Below are 17248 nucleotides of genomic sequence, written 5' to 3' on the forward strand. Positions count from 1 at the left end.
GAACGACGATTCCGCCGCCGTGTCGTGGACTCGTGGTCCAGTGGAGTGGAATGGGCTGTGTCGGCCCAATTTGTAGTGAGAGCCCAAGATAGCCCAGATTAGCCCATGTGTCATATCGCAGTCCTAATAAAAGTTCTGGGCTACCCAAAAATAATCTGAGCAAAACCTTTTTTTTTTGAGGGAAAATTCTGGGCACAACTTGAAACAAAAGTTCTGGGCTACCCAAAAATAATCTGAGCAAAACTTGCAATAAAATTTGGAGTAGTCAATCTAAATGGAAATAACTTGACCTGATTTGTGTGTGCATATTCTCCACTGCAAATACATGTGTCAGTGGAGCTACTCGTGTGTATGTGTAGAGACATTTAACACGCATGTATCATTTAACACTGCATGAATCATTATCTAGGGTTAGTTCTAGACGTGAGATGATTGGCTAGAAAAAGGCAACGTGCCATCTTGCTAGAGGAAGTTAGCATTTGTGGCAGTACATCAGCTACGTGGACTCGCTGCATGGGGTTCAGAAAGAAATGGTGCTCAGTATGCTCACGGCAGGACGAGGTCGGCAACGATTCTTTATTCAGTGCAACCGGCAAGCGGCAGGATATTTTGGCTAGTGCTGTCCATCAGCTCTATAAATACCTAGCGTTGCTAGTCGGTGAGAAATCACTGTGTCCACCGGTCTACCAACATACAGAGCGAGTAAGGTAGGGCTCCCATGGTGAGAAAGAAATATAGAAGAAGATGATGAATAGACGTCCGAGAAAGCTAGGCCTTATTTTTTTAGATAAAGGGAATATATTAATATTAGAAGATACTAATTACACCTAGCCTCTGCAACAACGCCCCACCCTAGTGGCGGTACGGATGTACACAGCAAAAAAAGTAAAGAAAACTAAGAAATAAAAGTCCCGCTGCAACCTTCTAGACCTAGCAACAGCAATACAACCACCACCGTGACAACACCTGAAGTACAGACTCTCCAAAAACGACGCCTCCAAGAAGGGAACAGTGCATCAGCGTCGTCGTCGCCCGACCAAAGGTCTTAGGTTTCCAGGGCCGGGACCATGGCCGGGGCCGAGGCACCACTGGTAGAAAAAGGGGCTTTAGTCCCGGTTGGCAACTGCCATTAGTCGCGGTTGCGCAACCGGGACCAATTAAGCGCGACTAAAGCCCCCCCCCCCCCTTTAGTCGCGGTTGCTTACGAACCGCGACTAAAGGCCCGTCCACGTGGGCGCCAGGCGACCGTCGGGGCGGAGGACCTTTAGTCGCGGTTCTTCTGGCCAACCGCGACTAAAGGCCGCCGCTGCTTTAGGGTTTTAGCCCCCCCCCCCCCCCCCCCCAAATCTGGTTTCTTTTTAATTTCTATTGTTTTATTTCTTTTGTGTTTTATTTTAATTTTGAAGGAGTTTCACATATTCTACGGTACTACATACATGCATATGAATGTACAATTTCAAACAAATTTGAAATTAGAATCAAAAAGAATTCAAGAGGAATATACAATATATATTCAATCTCGGATGACCATATACGAACAAGTTTTGATACATAATTTACGGCATCAGAAGTTCTACGTCCTCATAATAGTGTTCTCCTTTAGGATCGAGGACTTCCCTCATCAAAAAATCCTGCTAGTTCCTCTTGAATTGCATGGGAGCCGGGGCCGAGGCCAGGACCGCTGTGGGCAGTGGTAGCGGCTGGAGGGCGGCTGGCGGTGGGCGGTTGTGGGGCGCGGGGGAGGAGGAGCCTCCGCCGCCGCCCGGGAGGGGGGCGGGAGAGGGAGGCGGCTGGAGAGTTTTAGTCGTAGAGTTTATGCATATTTAACATGGCTAATTGATCGATTTGGAGTCGTGCTGACATAGTTCATTCTCTTTATACCGAGACAAGTAGTGTCTTTTCCTAATCCCTTGATCTGCAAGTAATTGTTCTTCTAACCATTTGATTCTGCTAGTAGATGTTCTACTAGTTCCTTATTTTCGTCTTAGATGTATCTTCTTTTAGATAATGCAATCTTTGTTATCCTATTATTATTGTTGCACCTTGATCTTTGATCGTGTTGGATCATCGTGTCGTTGGAGAGAGATGGGTAGTCATCTCCGGCCTCTAGCGTCGCATCATTTGCGGGAGCTCATGTGGAGCCTAGAGGTTATTGATCCCAAGATAGTGATTTTATCACTTAACTGTGAATATCCTGATCTTGTCGTACTGGTATCACGACGGCAAACATATTGTACCGGTCACAGTTCAGGTATGGGACTATCTGTGTTCTCCGTTGGGGACGGCCTATGTTCGGGAACGTGTCGGTGATGGATCCGTAGGAGCGACCGGCATCAGTAGGTCAGAGTGTCCGGGTCTTAGCGGGTCAAAGGACACTGCTTGGCTAGCGTCGGTGGAGCTAGTCAAGACTGTCGATGTAGGAGTACCCCTCTGCAGAGCGTAAAGTTGTGAATATTCACCCCTGTGACTTCCGGGTTGGGAAGCTTGCTGTCATGTGTGATGCCAATCATTTCCGCGTCTGTTTCTGCTAAATTCAGTTATCTTGTCAGCGTACTCATTTCCTTGAATTCAGATTTCACACTTTGTTGATCTCTCTTTGATTCCGTCTAATCCGTTGATCATATTTTCTTACCTATTTGCTAAGTATAATTATATACTCACCCTTTCCATCTCCATTTTTTTTACAGAAGTGAGCACGATTTGGAGATGATGGCAAAGCGTAGGTGTAGTACTACGGGAAGGGGAAATAAATAATATATATTGTTTTGTGTATTAGAAAAAAATATAAATAAAGTGTTGTTTTAGCTTTATAAATATGTTATCTTTTGAGCCTTACATGTTTATAATTGCAAGATTATAAATATGTGGTGTTGTCACGACTAGGCCTGGTTTTGGGGCGTGACAAAATTGTAGTATGTAAATGCTCTCAAAGAGAGAAAGCCCAATCCTCAATGCAACAAGAGGAAAAGCTCAAGTCTATGTGTGCTTATATGAGACAAATGTTCCCAAGGGCGGCCTAGATTTACTAGCATCAGAGTTCTAGACAACACGGTAAATATTTTGTCTAGTTTCATTCAATTAGGGGTGGAGCCAAAATTAGGTGCAACCATAGATATGAGCAAACACACCCCTTATCATAGATCCTAGAGCTATTTTTATGAGCAATATAGGAATCATTAAGATATAAATGTCCCGCCATAGCAATAAGATCATTGGTCCCCAACATAAACCCCTCTAATGCAACTCATAGTATTGGAAAACGGTTGCTGTCAGTCCGTCCCTTCCAACACACGTTCGTTACATTAAAGTGCAGCCCTATGAACCCATATAGGTGAAGTAATATGTAGTTGACGTTCGCATAAAACCATCATAGAATAAAATAAAGATAGAAACTTGACAAAATATTCATTGCACATCATATAGAATCATAGCCAGATCATCATACGCCCTCAGGAATGTGGGGAAATACTCACTAATGTCAAACATGATATGGACCAGAGGCATAATGATTACAACATAATCTGAATATATAATCTCTCCACCAAATAAAGATAAAGTACCAATCGCATACATGCAGCTAACCTCAAAACGATATCAGAGGTTCAATTCAACCCAAACAATGAGGGGGGTGAATTCGATCTCGTAGATGGAGATGGTGCTTGATACGTCTCAAACGTATCTATAATTTCTTATGTTCCATGCTAGTTTTATGACAATACTCACATGTTTTATATACACTTTACATCATTTTGATGCATTTTCCGGTACTAACCTATTAACAAGATGCCGAAGCGCCAGTTCCTGTTTTCTGCTGTTTTTGGTTTCAGAAATCCTACACAGGAAATATTCTCGGAATTGGACGAAACAAAAGCCCACGGTCCTATTTTCCACAGAGGGTTCCAGAACATCGAAGAAGAGTCGGAGGCGGCCAGCAGGGGGCCCACCCCACAGGGCGGCGCGGCCAGGCCCCCGGGTGCGGCAGCCTATGGGGAGGCCACCCCCTGGCTCCTCCGAGGCCGCCCTTCCGCCTATATATTCTCCCCGTCGCGGAAACCCTAAAATATCAAGTCATATTCCACGAAGAGTTCCGTACCGCCGCCATCGCGAAGACAAGTTTCGGGGGACAAAAGTCTCTGTTCCGGCACGCCGCCGGGACGGGGAATTGCCCCCGAAGTCATCTCCATCGACACCACCGCCATCTTCATCGCCGTTGTTGTCTCCCATGATGAGGAGGGAGTAGTTCTCCCCCGAGGCTAAGGGCTCTACCGGTAGCTATGTGGTTCATCTCTCTCTCCCATGGTGTGATCTTTATGTGATCATGAGCTTTGTATCACTACTAATCTATGTGCTACTCTAGTGATGTTATTAAAGTAGTCTATTCCTCCTCCATGATGTAAAGTTGATAGTGTGTGCATCATGTAGTACTTGGCGTAGGTTATGATTGTAATCTCTTGTAGATTATGAAGTTAACTATTACTATGATAGTATTGATGTGATCTATTCCCCCTTTCATAGCTATTGTTGACAGTGTGTATGCTATGTTAGTACTCGGTCTAAATTGCAACGGTCTATTATGCACTCTAGAGGTTACTTTAATATGAACTTCGGATTCACTCTCCACGGTGTGACGGTGACAGTGTGCGCATCGTGTGTGATTCCTTTATGACATTGTGGAGCTTGTTTACTCCAGCTTGAGGGTGCTCTTGTAGCCCTACACAATGGAATGGTGTTTGTTATCCAACAAGAGTGTTTGAGAGTAGCACAAGTGAGGAGAAGTTATTTATTTATTATGTGATCATTGTTGAGAGTGTCCACTAGTGAAAGTATGATCCCTAGGCCTTGTCTCTAAGCATTGAAACACTGTTTCCAACAAGTTCTGTTACATGTTTGCTTGCTGCCATTTTTATTTCAGATTGCAATTACTACCTACAATCATCCATATTACTTGTATTTCACTATCTCTTCGCCGAACTAGTGCACCTATACATCTGGCAAGTGTATTAGGTGTGTTGGGGACACAAGAGACTTCTTGTATCTTAATTGCAGGGTTGCTTGAGAGGGATATCCTTGACCTCTACCTCCCTGAGTTCGATAAACCTTGGGTGATCCACTTAAGGGAAACTTGCTGTTGTTCTACAAACCTCTGCTCTTGGAGGCCCAACACTGTCTACAGGAATAGAAGCGTGCGTAGACATCAAGCTATTTTCTGGCGCCGTTGCCGTGGAGGTAAGGTAAAAGGTATTCACATCCTCCGACTACTAAGCTATTTTCTGGCGCCGTTGCCGGGGAGGTAAGGTAAAAGGTATTCACATCCTCCGACTACTAAGCAATTTCCTAGCACTGTTGCCGGTGTGTGAGTGCTCGGAGCTATTTCCTTTAGATCCTGCAATTATATCTTTTTGTTTCTTGTTTTTATTTTCACTAGTTAGGCTTAATGGAAAACAACAACAAAAATAGAGATCTTTATGAACTTTATATTGAATTAGGACATGATGTGTTTGAAGAGAGAATTAAAAAACCCATGGAACTTTGTTTGCAAAATAGTTGTAGCAATGTTATTAGCATGAACTCTTTGAATACTATTATTGCTAATGCTATGGAAGAATTTAAGCTTGGGGAAGCTGGTTGTGATATTTTTAGTCCCCCAAGTTTTGAGGAGAAAATTTTCTTTGATGATACTTTGTCTCCCATTTATGATGATTATAATGATAGTGGTATTTTGGTGCCACCTACTATGGAGGATAAAGTTTATTATGATTATACCATGCCTGCAATTTATGATAATTACAATGATGGTTGTGATAGTTTTACTCCCACTATTACTAATAAAATTGATTATGCTTATGTGGAGAGTAATGATACTTTTATGCATGTGAATAAGAATGCTTTATGTGATAGTTATATTGTCACTACAAGAAAAGTTGCCATGGCCGACGAAGTTGAAGTCACGCCGTGGTTGCTGGTGTACCATGGCCGACGATTTTGGGTCTGTCCGTTGTGCATGTCAAAACGTTTTTTTCTCGTTTTTGAGGCCACCTAGCCCGACGAAAACGGCCAAAACGTTGCGTATGGTGGCCCGGGACGTGGTGTATCTCGAATTATCGGGTTCGCCGGCCGAGTCAACGCAAATCCGCACCGCCGAGGGATGTAGGGCCCAGATGGCAGCCTCTCTGGCATTGTTTTTTTTCTCGATCGCGCCATCTCGTTCAACGCTCTCCGATCGAGCCGTTTACGATGCAAGATCATGGGTCCCGCATGTCATCCTCTATGAACCAAAATTCTTTCTATTCTTGGATTTTTTTTTGACCCCCTGATTTCTGGCTACTTCCTTTTTCTTTTGATCCCTTGCCGCCTTGGAAACGTTGAGACCGCTGCTGCTAATTGGGACCCGCATGTCATCCTCTATGAGCAATCAACTTTATTTTCTTGGAGTTTTTTTTGGCACCTCAAATTTGGTCACTTGCCTTTTTCTTTCGATCCCCTTCCGCCTCTCAAACGGTGATACCGCCGCTGCTAAATGGGACCCGCATGTCATCCTCTATGTACTATAAAACTTTCTTTTCTTGGATTTTTTTGGCACCTCATATTTGGTCACTTACCTTTTTCTTTTGATCCCCTGCCGCCTCTCAAACGGTGAGACCGCTGCTGCTAAATGGGGCCCGCATGTCATCCTCTATGTACTATAAAACTTTCTTTTCTAGGATTTTTTTTGGAACCTCACATTTGGTCACTTGCCTTTTTTCTTTCGATCCCGTGCAGCCTCTCAAACGGTGATACCGCTGCTGCTAAATGGGACCCGCATGTCATCCTCTATGTACAATCAAGTTTCTTTTTTTGAATTATTTTTGGCTCCTGATATTTGGTCACTTGCCTTTTTCTTTCGATCCCGTGCAGCCTCTCAAACGGTGATATCGTTGCTGCTAAATGGGACCCGCATGTCATCCTCTATGTACAATCAAGTTTCTTTTCTTGAATTATTTTTGGCTCCTGATATTTGGTCACTTGCATTTTTCTTTCGATCTCATGCCACGTTGAGGACCCTGCAGGCTCATGGGACCCGCATGTCATCCTCTATGTACTATAAAACTTTCTTTTCTTGGATTCTTTTTGGCACCTCATATTTGGTCACTTGCCTTTTTCTTTCGATCCCCTGCCGCTTCTCAAACGGTGATACCGCTGCTGCTAATTGGGACCCGCATGTCATCCTCTATGTACAATCAAGTTTCTTTTCTTGAATTATTTTTGGCTCCTGGTATTTGGTCACTTGCCTTTTTCTTTCGATCTCATGCCACGTTGAGGACCCTGCTGGCTCATGGGACCCGCATGTCATCCTCTATGTGCTATAAAAGTTTATTTTCTTGGGTTTTTTTTCACCCTCTGATTTTTGGCTATTTCCTTTTTCTTTTGATCCCCTGCCGCCTTGGAAACGTTGAGTAAGCTGCTGACTCATGGGACCCGCATGTCATCCTCTATGTACAATCAACTTTCTTTTTCTTTTGATCTCAAGCCGCATTTGAAACGTTGAGACCGCTGCTGCTAATTGGGACCCGCATGTCATCCTCTATGTACGATAAAGTTTTTTTCTTGGATTATCTTTGGCTCCAGATATTTTATCACTTGCCTTTTTCTTTCGATCTCATGCCGCCTTTGAAACGTTGAGTAAGCTGCTGGCTCATGGGTCCCGCATGTCATCCTCTACGAACAATAAAAGTTTTCTTTCTTGGAGTTATTTTTTACCCCTAATTTCTGGCTATTTGCCTTTTTCTTTTGATCTCCTGCCCCCTTTGAGACGATGAGGACGTTGTTGGCAGGTCGGTCCCACATGTCATCCTCTGTGAACAATAAAAGTTTCCTTTGATGGATTTATTTTGAACCCCTAATTAATTTCGGGATATTTCCTTTTTCCTTTGATCCCCTGCCGCCTTGTAATCGTTGAGGATCACTTGCCTCATGGGTCCCGCATGTCATCCTCTCTTAACGTTAAATGTTTCTTTTCTTGGATTTTGTTGACCAAACGATTTTTGGCTTATTTTTTCTTTCGATCTCCTGCAGCCTTTAAAACGTTCAGGGCGCTGCTGGCTCACGGGTCCCACATGTCAACCTCTATGAACAATAAACGCTGAGGATGCTGCTGCCTCATGGGTCCCGCATGTCATCCTCTCAGAACGAAAATGTTTCTTTTCTTGTATTTTTTAGCCAAAGAGTTTTGGTTTATTTTTTCTTTCCATCCCCCGCCGCCTTTAAAACGTTGACGACGCTGCTGGCTCATGGGTCCCCGATGTCGGCCTCCCGTACAAGAAACATGTGATATCTTGATTATTTTGCGAGACAATAAACATTGTATTTCGCTCACGAGCTATTGCAAACGGATAAATTAAATCTTTATTTTTACATAAACAAACTTATATGTTGAATCTCCTTGTTTTGTGTTTTTGCGAAGCATAGGACTTTCTGTTTTTTAGAAAAATCCGAACTTTCCTGTTTTGGAGTGGGCTGAAATTGTACGAGTCAAAAGGCCCGGCGGGATAGTTCGAAGGCCCGGATGTCCGGATGCGGCCCAATTGAAATCTTTCTTTTCTTGGACTTTTTTCACCCCCGATTTCTGGCTACTTCATTTTCTTTTGGTCTGTGCCGCCTTGGAAATGTTGAGACATTCGCTGCAAAATGGGACCCGCATGTCATCCTCTATGTACAATAAAATTTCTTTTCTTGGATTATTTTTGGCTCGATATTTGGTCACTTGCCTTTTTCTTTCAATCTCATGCCGACTTTGAAACGTTGAGGAAGTTCTTTGGCTCATGGGTCCCGCATGTCATCCTCTATGAACAATAAAAGTTTCCTTTGTTGGATTTATTTTTACCCCTAATTTACGGCTATTTGCCTTTTTCTTTTGATCCCCGCCCCTTTGAAACCATGACGACGCGGTGGCGGTCGGTCCCACATGTCATCCTCTATGAACAATAAAGGGTTCCTTTGATCGAGTTAGTTTTTACCCTAATTAATTACTGGCTATATCCTATTTTTATTTTGATCCACTGCCTCCTTGGAATAGTTGAGGATCTTTGCCTCATGGGTCCCGCATGTCATCCTCTCGAAAGGTAAAAGTTTCATTTCTTGGATTTTGTTTACCAACTGATTTTTGGCTTTTTTGTTTCGATCTCCTGCCGCCTTTAAAACGTTGACGACGCTGCTGGCTCATGGGTCCCCAATGTCGGCCTCCGTCTCGCAAATCCTCTTTCTGCAAAGGTTGTATTTCTAGCTAGATAGCTAAGGTGGATTCGAATCTGCCGTGGTTCGAGCGGCTCGGGTAAGCCTTCTTGCACCGATTAATGGAACTAGTGTATAGCAAGGTCAAGACATGTGGCTTGGTGTAATGAATCTATTTGAATCATGTTGTGGATTCAATACGATAGTTCTCTAACAGGTCAGCCAAAATAGAAATTAAGTTTTTTTCTAAAACGGAAATGCAAATTAAGATGAACACAAACATTAGTTATCATAATAGCCGATCATACATACATACTTGCTAAGAGCAAAAGCTTGCCGAGTTTTACCACCCATACAATTAATTAGCGGTTCAGATAAGATAACCTTATATAAGTATAACTACAAATGCATTTGCTAAGGGCTCATGGGACAATAGAACTAGACAACCGCAAACTTGATGACCGGCATGTCACGGCGGCATCGAAAGATCTTGACCTTCAACTTTGATCCAATGCGAAGTTTGGCACCGTCAATGAACTTTTTCCACACGGAAGTAATGACCAAGCGGCCATCTGTGGGACTGACGGAGTACCGTCCCTCCACGATGAGACCTTCACTCTCCATGACGAGGGAAATCTTGCCCCTTCGGCCAGCATTGAGATCCTTGGCGATACTTTTAGGCAATTTCTGATTCAAAGCAAGAGATACCAACAAAAATTAGTCAATGGCACCAATGCACCGAAGATCGAACCATGTGAGACTTTGAGCAGAGAAGACATCAAGATAAGAGCGGTTATCTTTGTCATATACTCACGAACATAGCCTTCGGATGCGTCTGATCACCACACGGGTGGCCACGGCAATGAGCCGAGACCTCGGTGATCCGGCTGGGGCAGTGCAGGAGCACAGGCTGGTACACGAGCTGGTGCTGATGTAGGAGACTGCGGGCGAGGTGCAATAAACGGTGCCTCTAGAGGAACCGGTGCTGATGCGAGAGACTGTTGGGTAGGTGCGAGAACGGTGCGGCTAGAGGAACCGATCTTGATGCGGGGAGCTCTTTGGGCGAGTGTAGTATATGGGGCCTCTACGGGAACCAATGCGATGTAGGGGCCTCTTTGGGTAGATGCAATAAACGGTCTTGGTACAGAACCGGTGCCGATGCAGGAGAGTGGGAAGCCGGTGCCGGTCTTGGTGTGGGTGCCCTTTGTGACATCCGCTCTGTTCCATCGGGGATCTGCGACTTTGATCATGTTAAACCCAGCAAGCTAGAACAGAGGGAATGGTTTAGAACAAGCTGCTCGGAATGCGGTAATCAAAGGATATGAGTACAAAAAAGTTACATATTATATATTTGGAAGTGTCTCCAACTACGTAGCGATTACGTATATCTGCCCGTTTGAGTTTCTGATCCTCAGCTCGTTGCCCTTCTTCAGACCGTAGTCAAAAGCAAACTTTCTCCAATCATGTCCATACAAATATGTGATGGCCTGCGTCTTGTAGATATACACCTCATAGACCGTGTAGGTGTTCATCAATTTGCCATTGCCATGCATAGTGAAAGACCCTTCATGCGGACACATCTGGTTAATCATTGGACGAAGTTCACAAGGTACGATATGCGGTGAAAATTGATACTAATGTAAGAAGCGGAAGACTAAAAACAAGACTTTACTATATGCCAATTCATGCTAAACCACCGAGAATACATACACCGTAACTCTGTGAAGGACTTATTAGAAAGGTAGATAGAGCCATAGGAGGTGTTATATGCGGGGTATGTACATGGGCCCGCCATATTCCCGCAAGCTCGGCATCGGGATGGTGAAGGAAACATGGGAGGTACTACTGGTGCGTAGCGCTGAATGTAAGTGGAAGAATTAGGTTGTGTAAAGTGCATAGTTCAGAGCAATGCAAATGTTGACAACCGAGTGCATAACACTATGTTACAAACTGAACAGTCAAAATTTAGTGTATGATGAATATAAGCATGCTAATTTGGCGTTTCCGAATTCCAAGAAGCATTAGACAGAGCCGGTGATAATATCGAAATAAATCATTGCATGTATATGTGGCTTAAGAAAATATACCGAACCCTTGGATGGTTACGGCCCGGCTGGTCCTTGGACTTGAGCTTATATAAGCATCCAGGAAGGTGGGGGTGTGATAACTTGGTGGCAGCCTCTGCAGATGCCTCATCGGCGATTGCAATCCTTTTGACCAATGAAGGCTTAGCAGTTTCGATCTGCATATGAAAATTGAAGAGCAACCGACATCAGCAGTGATATATAAAATGAATCTATGAGACAACGATGCATATAGTGCTTTGGATGTAAGTGGAAGAATAGGGTTGTGTGTGTTTGAACTATTGGTAAGCATAATTAGACAAAGCCGGCAATAAACAGACAAATCAAATCATGTATGAGGATTAAAAAAATATACCTGCTTAAAAAGGATACCACCCGGTGGCCCGTGGCCTTGTGCTTGAGGAGGTTTTCGAAGATGGTGGCGGCACCATCATCTTCACAAAGACCTCATCAGGATCATTTTTTATCCATTTGAGTAGAGGCACGAAGCTTCATCCCGCATATGAATAATAACAGAACTCATCATTGATATTTAATAAATCTATGAGATGGACTGATGCAAAAAGTGCGGGATGTAAGTGGAAGAATAGGGTTGTGCATAGACAACGAGTTGACAACAATGCAAATGATTAAAAAAGAAGACAACTGAACTCAAAAGTTTATATACGGGATGAGACAGGTGAAAAGTGAAAAATTAGTGTATGATGATTGTAAGCAAACGCGGTGTTTCGAACTTTTGGTAAGCATTAGGCAAAGCCAACGATAATTAAGCAGATAATAATAAAATCATGTATGTGGATTAAGAAAATATACCAGATTCATTAAAAGGTCACCACCCAGCTGGCCCATGGCCTCGTGCTTGTAGAGGTTTTCGGATGATGGTGCCGGCACCATCGTCCTTACAGCAGCCTCATCAGCCTCATTTTGCATCAACTTGAGTAAAGGCGCAGCAGTTTCAGCCTGCATAAGAATGGGAACAGATCTCAGCAGTGATATTGAATGACTCGAGACAGTGATGCATATAGTGCTGGATATAAGTGGAAGGGTATGGTTGTGTATGGACAACAGTTGACAACAATGCAAGGGTGTGTTCGGTTCTGAAACAACGTGGAATGGAATGGAATGGTTCCATTTCAGAGGAATGGAATGGTTACATTTTTTTCGGTTGGGAAAAATGGAGAGCGGAACAGATCAAGGTTAAACTAATCATTTGCCTCAAAATTGTAATTAGCAATTGCAAATGACATTTAATCTCAAAATCATAATTAACAGCGCCTAATGGTGCTCTTTTAATCTAAAAATCGTAATTAACATCATTTTTTGTTGGGTTAGGGAAGCTGGAGAGTAGATGAACATTCTTGTATGATGAATGTAAGCAAACGAATTTGGTGTTTCTAAACTTTTGGCTTCGAGATCTTATGGGCTTCAACTATAGCCTACCCCAACTTGTTTGGGACTGAAAGGCTTGGTTGTTGTTGTTGTTGTTATAAACTTTTGGCAAGCATTAGAAAAAAACGACAATAAACAGACAAAAATCAAGGCATGTTTTGTGGATTAAGAAAATATACCATATTCATTAAAAGATCACCACCCAAATGGGGCGCGTGGCCTTGTGCTTGTAGAGGCATTTAGAAGATGGGGCGGCATCAACATCTTGCAGCTTTGATCAGCCGCGATTTTGATCTTCCTTTTGAGTAAAGGCCCTAAAGTTTCGATCCGCATATGAATAGCAAAACAAAAGGCGGACCTCGGCGGTGATATTGAATTACCGTATGAGATAGACCGATGCATATAGTGGATGCTCTTAGCCTTTTGCACCATGAACACTAGCTATGGACAGACAAAAAAAACTACTCCAGTTGACTCAGCTTTGTCTAGATACCTCCATCCCAAAGCTTAAGGCTTATTTATTTTTGAGAAATCAAAACAAGTAAAGTTTGACCAAAATTTTAGAACATTCTATCAACAAATATAATATTGTGTAGATACCGTAGGAAAATATATTTCACAACCTATTTAATGATATTAATTTTGTATTTTGCATGTTAATGATTTTTGGTAAAAGCTTAGTCAAACATGGTATAGTTTGACTTTCTAAAAATAATATAATCCCTAAGCTTTGGGATGGAGGTAGTAGTATCTAGAGCTAAAAACACATCTAGATACATCCGTATCTACAGATAGTTGAGTCAATTAATTTGGATCTGAGGGAGTATCAGATTCGGACTACATCATGGTAAGTTGGTTAAAAAAATTACCCCTCGGCGGTCCCTGCCCAGCTCGGCGATGGCATTTCGCTTCTTGTCTTGCAGATCGGGCCATGCTCCTGCAGCGGGTGGGGCGCTATTCTCGTTCCCCATAGCCTCGACACGGAACCTGGAGGTACCAACCCGATACGAGAGAATATAGAGCATGGTGTCACAGAGGCTTTATGCACAAACAGTGAAGACATGTGCTACTTTAAGCATCTTCCAGAACAGGAACAGATTGAGGATGCGGACAGACAGTGGATAAGCAAATGGAGTACCCGCTTTGCGGAGTGGGGACGCAGCTCGAGCTCGCCAAGCGCCCACATGCGTGGTGGCCTTACGCTCCATTGCCCCCCCACCACCACCGAGGTATTTCCTTTCCCGTACAAGCTGACAAAAGATACATTGAGGATCTGCAGAAACTACAAAGGTTGCAAATGTCGACAAATAAAGGAAGAACACCCCAATCCAAGCAAAGGTAGCCCCCGCCCCCACCCCCATCAAACACTCCCAGCGCGAGGGTGACCAGAAAGACACCCCTTCGCCCAGAATAGGAAATAGTAGATGCGCAAGATATCGAGGTGAGGAAAAAAGAACCGATCTCGAGAAAGGAAAGAGCATTACTAGTACTACCTAATCCGCTTGGTCTAGATGCAGCTTGCCCCTCCAAGCTGGATGCCTGGACGGTGGAGGCGAAAGGAGGGGATCGAGCTAGCGGCTTGCATCCGTCGGCTGTCGGCACTCGATCGGGAGAGACAAAGGGGGCTACATAAAGGGGATGGGTAACATATTTTATTACACAGTGAACTTACTGATGTGACTAGTCATTACATGTCTCACTGAAACTGGGGCCCATAGTGTGGCACCCCAAATTCACTTGAACCTACACGGCGGGACGCATTGGCGCGTCAAGAAAACCCCCGAATTGTAGCGGGGAAATGAAACATTTCACAAAAATTCGAAATTCAAGCACACTGCCACGCGCCAAGCACGCGGGCTATTCCTTCCTCTTCCTCGGTTCCTCCTCCCCTATCCGAAAAAACCCCAAATCCCAAGCTCAAACAACAACAAAAAAAAACCAAATCCCCTGGCCGCCATGCATGTCCTCGTTAACCGCTGGAGATCGTTCCCGGACGAGGCGGACCCCCCGCCCTGAGATCCCGAGTTCGTCCATTCCGTCCACCTCGAGGCACTGCGTGCTGTCTCGCAGCGGCGGCTTGAGGGCGCTGCAGAGGAAGTTCCGCCGGAAAGTGCTCATGGCAACCGTGCAAGCTCACCGGCGTGTTGTATCCCGAGAGGAACTGGTCAAAGCTTTGCTATTCGCAAAAAAAAAAGCGGGCCAAGATCTGGTCAAAGCTTCGTCGATGGCTTGCCGCGAGAGGCTTGGAGTCCAGAGTCAATAAACTAGCTGCTGGAGGACTTGGGTGGTTTACACCGATTCATATTAACTGACTCAAGTTTGTTAGTCTAGTTAACAAATGCATCTAGATACATCCATATCTAGACAAAATTGAGTCAATTAATATGAATCGTAGGGGAGTGCTCGAAAGTGTTTCATGCTACCAATTAATGCGCGCGGCAGATCGGGTTTGTAGAAGTAATTGTGCTACTACTCATACGATGAACTGATTGTGTGGGTGTCAAATTTTGCAACGCGATCATCCACTGAATGCTTAATTATAGTTCTAGCACCAAAGGCGTAAATCATAACAAAGATAGTACATACTACAGCACCAGAACATAAGAGTACGAATCATAAAGTAGCTCAACATTTTGCATCAGGGCTAGGTGGTCCTGAGACTACCCGGACGCCCCTGATGATCTCCGGGCGTGCATCCGCTTCAACGCAAAGCTGTGTACTCGGTCCACGGCCTCCTTCTGTAGGCTGGATAATCTCAGGTGTAGGACCTTCGTCTATGAAAGGCTCGTCATCAGTACCATCCACAGGTGCATCAGGGCTGGGTGGTCTTGAGACTACCCGGACGCCACTGATGATCTCTGGGCGTGCATCCACTTCAACGCAAAGCTGTGTACTCGGTCCACGGCCTCCTTCTGTAGGCTGGATAATCTCAGGTGCAGGACCTTCGTCTATGAAAGGCCCGTCATCAGTACCATCCACAGGTGCATCAAACTGAGATTCATCTTCAAATCTCCCATCAAACTGAGAGACCTCTTCAACTCTATGCTTCTGCAATTAGTACATCAACAGATTAGACAAACATCTAAGGGATGCAACCTGAACAAATGCCGTTTTACATATTTACCTTCTCATCTGCACGACACATGTCCCGTAGCTGAAACCCGGTTCTGAAGCAAACGCTTTTTCTCTCCTTCCCGTCCATCCATCTGCAACAAGTTAAATTTGAGTACAGAACCTTGCACAAAGAATGCAAACTATTGATCGAAACAAATGGGCAAAGATCAATATAAATAATTAACTACATATGCCAGCACACATACAGTGTGAGCAAGATCTGCTTCTCCCGCTGAAGGATCATTATGTTGTTCACCATGATAAACCCACCTAACATATGTGCGGTCCATCCCAAAAATGTGTAAATGATCTTCCACTACATGGTGAGGCCTCTTCTCACCATTCATACATGTGCAGCGCGGGCAATACACGTCCAGGTCGTGACCTTCATGAGCTCTAATAAACCCCATAAAGGGTTGAACACCATTTATATATGAAGGGGAACATAAGTGTCCATGCAGTATCCAAGTTCTGTCCATCTGTTTAATTATGAGATACAATGGTTGGTGATTAATTTAAGGCGAAGTAGGAAATGTATATCCATCGAGTACAAAACTATACTAGTACATGATTATGCATTTCAGCAATCATGTCGAGTACAAAACAAAAAATGCCCATCGACATTTTAGCAAACAGATCGTGTACAAATCTCTGCCATGGCATTTCAGCAAATTAACGGATCGAGTGCAGAACTGACTCTATATGCCCATGCAAATGAACAAATTGATCGAGGACAAATTGAGCGGAAAACTATAAAGTGCCAATTAGTTTGAGCATACTGACGATTTTTTTTAGCAGCTGATAACCCACAAGTATAGGGGATCGCAGCAGTCTTCGTGGGTAGTAAAACCCAATTTATTGATTCGACACAAGGGGAGACAAAGAATACTTGAAAGCCTTAACAACGGAGTTGTCAATTCAGCTGCACCTGGAAACAGACTTGCTCGCAAGAGTTTATCAGTAGTAACAGTTTTATAGCAGTAACAGTAGTGAAATAACAGCAGCAGAGTAACAGAGACAGCAATAGTGATTATAGTAAACAACAAGATTAAAATATTGTAGGCACGGGGACGGATAACGGGTGTTGCATGGATGAGAGAAACTCATGTAACAATCAAGCAGGGCATTTGCAGATAATAATAAAACGGTGTCTAAGTACAAAGCAATCAATAGGCATGTATTCCAATTATAGTCGTACGTGCTCGCAATGAGAAACTTGCACAACATCTTTTGTCCTACCAGCCGGTGGCAGCCGGGCCTCAAGGGAATCTACTGGATATTAAGGTACTCCTTTTAATAGAGTATCGGAGCAAAGCATTAACACTCCGTGAACACATGTGATCCTCACATCACTACCATCCCCTCCGGTTGTCCCGATTTCTGTCACTTCGGGGCCATTGGTTCTGGACAGCGACATGTGTATACAACTTGCAGGTAAGACCATAAACAATGAA

The sequence above is a fragment of the Lolium perenne genome, chromosome 4 (genome assembly GCF_019359855.2).
Source record: "Lolium perenne isolate Kyuss_39 chromosome 4, Kyuss_2.0, whole genome shotgun sequence".
Classification (NCBI taxonomy): domain Eukaryota; kingdom Viridiplantae; phylum Streptophyta; class Magnoliopsida; order Poales; family Poaceae; genus Lolium; species Lolium perenne.